At 35.3% G+C, this 4,676-nt stretch overlaps 1 long non-coding RNA gene across 1 annotated transcript; it reads right to left on the bottom strand.

Annotated features, from left to right (window-relative positions):
• Positions 1-1,322: 1,322 nt before the first annotated feature.
• On the bottom strand, positions 1,323-2,795 carry LOC141639055 (uncharacterized). Its single transcript, XR_012542345.1, has 2 exons — positions 2,706-2,795; positions 1,323-1,732 (listed from the first exon to the last, which is right to left on the bottom strand). It is a non-coding gene; the product is annotated as an uncharacterized LOC141639055 (long non-coding RNA).
• Between the last annotated feature and the right edge of the window lie 1,881 nt (positions 2,796-4,676).

The following is a 4,676-nucleotide window of genomic DNA, read 5'->3' as shown; positions in this document are numbered from 1 at the left end:
TACCATAGTACCACCACGATTGATATCAGCTTCATCTCCCTCTTCCTGATTCACGACCACCAACATCATTAATCTCAACTTTCGGCAACCTAACAACCACCAGAGGCCGCACCAGCTCGCCCCTTCCTTTCCTCCATGTCCAATGTCAATGTCTTCCATCGGATGATTGTTAAGGTTGTCGACGATGTATGTGCTGGCTGTCAGTGGTGCACGACGTCATTGTTGAGCCCAATTAGCGATGCGCATCGTTCCAGTTAACGTCTACCGGAGTTCACTTTCACGTCCTTGACGCCGGTACCAGCCGGAGTACACATCTCTTCATCGTCAGCCTTAGCATAGCCGTCAATTGCGTGGTGGATGGAGACAAGTTGTAGTGGTCGACATAAGTTGTAGTGGTGTATAAGGAGAATACGGGGATGGGCGTCAGAGGTGCGGTGGTTTTTGGGACGATGGCTGGTACTTCTCCGGCGACGATGTTGTCCAGCGGTGGAAGGTGTAGGTCAAAGGTGGTGGTGGGATGGTAGTATTGTGTTTATTTAATTTTTGAAATTAGGGTTTTTAATTTGGTGATTATTATTTTTTTTTAGATTTTGTATTTTAAGCTTGTCTTTTGTGTATCTAAATCACATATTTGTGTATCTAAAATAATATTTTGTGTATCTAGCCAATTTAGGTAATTGTTCTTCTTACATTACTTTGTTACAAAAAATGTACCTGTATCTACATTATTAAAAAATGCATCTAGAACTATGAAAAAAAATGTATCTACAATATGTTTTTAGTGTATCCTAATTCACTCTCAACGGTGAGAACGCACTATAATCATTGGAATAGATATACTTTAAATTATCATAGGTACGCTTTTTACATAAATTCTATATACACTTTTTAAGAGTATAGTTACACTTTTTTTCTTCCTAGGTACACTTTTTACCTAAAAATTTATATACACTTATTGTCAATGTAGATACAGTTTTTATATGAATCATATATACACTCTTTCTTTAAGAATGTAGATACACTTTTTTCTATCCAAAATACACTTTCTACGAGATATAATTGAGAGATACCGTCCACAATAAAGTTTGGTAGCTACACTTAGAAATCCATTTAGTTACATCAAAATTCCATTAATGAAACAAATAAAGACAAAAACTAAAGTAATAATGACATAAGCAAATTACATACAATAATTCAGAACATAAATTAATCAAAACCATCAATGTTCAATCCAACAAAGGTCAGAATGTTAAGTTAAATCAAAGAGAAAAAAGAATTGAACGAGAAACGATCTTGAATCGGGATCGAAAATCATTTGATAATTTGAAGTTGAAAACCATTGTCATCTTGGATATTATTAGAAACTATTACAACTGAAAATATGTACAAGTCCTCAACCAGCACAAACTTAGCAATATTTAATATTCACCTCACCATAGCCAAGAAATAGATGAATAGAAATGGAGAATCGTTCATTTAGGGATAAAATTAGAATTCGTGATTGTGATTATCGGTATTACAAATTTTCGGCAATGGGATTGGAAAAGAAAGATGGGGCGAGTTTAGGGAGGTTAGTTTGTGCTTGTGTGATCTGTCGTGGCCGTCATGGAAATGACCGTCTCGATGACAACTACACCGGACCCAGACGACATCACCGACCCATCGACAATACCGACAACATCACTTGCTACCTAAACCACCCATGTCCACCGCCGAGCAACCGCTGTGACACCTGTAAATATAAATGAAAGCCAAAGTGACGTTGAGAAGAGAAGTGAAAGAAGGGCGAGAAGATGAGGGGTCGTGGTAGCCGGAGTGACGTCAATGGTGGCGCCAGTGCGATCGCCTCCGGGAGTTGTTATCGTCGGTGAGACGGCACCAGTGGCACGATTTTTGTGGTATAATGATAAGGAGGGACATACAAGAGGGGTCGACGACGATGGACTTGGTCAGAACTCCGGCAATTATATGGTCGTAATTGCGAGATTTTCCGACGAAAGTCTTGTTGGAGCTCCGGCGTCGGGGGCTCTAGGTGGAAATTGGAATGTGGCAGGTTTAAATTAGTAAATGATGGACGAAAGGAAGGGTGGTCTGCGTGTTCTAGAGATTGTTTTAATTTTAATCTCAGCCTTTCATATTAGCCTAATCTAATGGTAGATATGCGTTCTCACCGTTCTCACCGAATGGTCGTTTGCACCGGATCTTGACTCTATATATATATATATATATATGTTTATATATATATATATATATATATATATGTTTATATATATATATATATATATATATATAACCATATATTTAAGCGGATCTTTATACAGTACCAACATAGTATAAGAACGAGGACGCACACCCAAGTGCTCATTACTAGTGATTGGGATATTACCACGAAAGTGTTAAATCTGACCTGATAACAACTCGGAGATGACAATAAAAACGCCTAGCGCCTAACCACGGCATAACGGCAAAACGGTGTCTCTCCTTTCACAGTTATCAATTCAGATTGAACAAGATGTGTACCCTCACTAAACCTTCTTATTTTATGTTGATAGGTAATAAAACCATCTTAAGATAATAACACATCCATGGTTTTATATATAATTTAATCAAGTGTTGTCATAATTCAACAAAGGATTTAGCCTATTAGGCTCATCCTTAGAGTAAAAATATTTAAATAAGAAAAAATAAAAATAAGAAAAACTTACAAACTTTAAGTTGTGCTCAGAATTGAAGAGGTACGGTTGACGAGATTTTATTAAGAGAGAAGATTTACAAGGGGGAGAGAGAGAGCTAGAGAGAGGGGTAGGAGAAGCCTGTCCCTAAACTAAAACAAATGCCTGTTTATATAGGCAAAATAAAAACTATTCATATTTGTTACTGTAAGCTTTATAAAAGCTTTTTGAAAATATTGCTTAAGACTATTGACACTTTATTAGTGCTTGTTGCTAGTGCTCCATTTGCTAGTGCTCCATTAGTGCTTGATTATTACGGTATGTGCCTTGATAGTGGTATTTCTATTCCACTATTTTTCCTTTGTCTTTTGGTTTGACATCTCTGACTTTTTATTGGTTAGTTCTTCTTCTATTAACAATTGAACTTCTATTTCTGCTTCCATTTCCTGGGCATCTTGAAGAATGTCAAATTTATTCTTGCTATTGGATGCTATGGATATTGCCATTGATACATCACTTGTCTCGGATTTACTATCCTCATGCATTTGTCTTTGAGCTAAAGCTCTTTTTGCCAATTTAGAATAATGGCTAAGTATTTCAGCTTCAGTTTTATTTTCGGCCTGAAATAATTCTTCAGGTAACTGGTGTTCTTCCAATTCGCCAGATTCTTCCGCATTAAAGATAATCAGATAATCAATTTTGTCTTGAATTAAATTGATTGTGTAAATACACTTTAACTCATTTGTATCTTTATCTTGTCTCATCATTGCGTCCCAAAATCGAGAATAAGATTCTCTTTTTAAACAAAATAATTTGAGATCATTATATCCTGTTTTGGGGATAAATTTCCAAATCCAGGGAATAGAAAATTCAATAAAGAAATTTAATTGAATAATTCCAGGAATATCATCCTGATCAGTTTTTGGAAGCAAATCTTTCCATTCGTCATAAAGATTTTTTAACATTTGTGCCAGAATGTCTTCATTAGTTCCATAAAATTGCCACCATTTGATTAACCAATTTGGTAAATTTTGGTCAAAAACTTCCGGGTAAATTTTTATTAGCCATGTGTGGCTCTTTGTAGGGTTTTCATATAAGAAAACTTTGTCGAAAGCCTGGATATAATCCCAGTAATTGTACTCAACTTTGACATTATTTTTGTTTATCAAAGTTTTGGAAGTAGATGGAGTTATTCCCCATTCTTCTATGGATATTATCCTCTTGGTATTAATTTTTGAAAATTTCCAGAAATTTCCTGGATCTTCCCAATGATTGAAATTGCACTCATTATCAGAAAGGATTCCTTCATAAAAACCTCGACTTTTATAAGTCTCCATTGGATACTGGTTATTTGTTAAATAGCGGTTATATAATAACCAGGGATTATCTTCCCATTTTTTATTAGAATTCTGGAGTATAATAATCTCCCTTTCCTCTGGTGATTTTACCATTTTCTCTTTTTCATCAAGAGAATCTTTCATAATTTTTTTGAAAGATGGAGAACTTATATTAAGTTCTTTTTGTTTCCATATTTGGAATTCATCATATTCTTCTTTCGTGATATTATCACATAAATTTTTTGCTATTAGCCTTTTTCCCCCATATTGTGCCAAGGTATTACTTGGTCTTATATATCCAGATGATGAACCTGGTTCTGGGTTATTCCCAGCTCTGATAATTGAGGATGATTGTCCTGGGTTATATCTGATAATTGAGGATGATTGTCTTCCTCTCCCTCTATTAGAAGGATGCATAAAGCGGCCACGGCCACGACCAAAATCCATTCCTGAAACAAAAAACAAACTTTTATAGAGTTAAATACTCCCTTGTTAAAAAATCAGGGAGATGATTATCAGATCCTTTTTTATAATGTATTTTAAAATCAAAAGGGGCTAAATGAGCTTGCCACCTTGCAAACATTTGTTTGGAAACATCATGTTTAAAATCTTTTTGAAACATAAATTTTGCAGAACTACAATCAGTTCTTATTGTAAATTTTTGGTT

The sequence above is a fragment of the Silene latifolia genome, unplaced genomic scaffold, assembly GCF_048544455.1.
Source record: "Silene latifolia isolate original U9 population unplaced genomic scaffold, ASM4854445v1 scaffold_266, whole genome shotgun sequence".
NCBI lineage: Eukaryota > Viridiplantae > Streptophyta > Magnoliopsida > Caryophyllales > Caryophyllaceae > Silene > Silene latifolia.
This window is presented reverse-complemented; position numbering and strand designations above follow the sequence as displayed.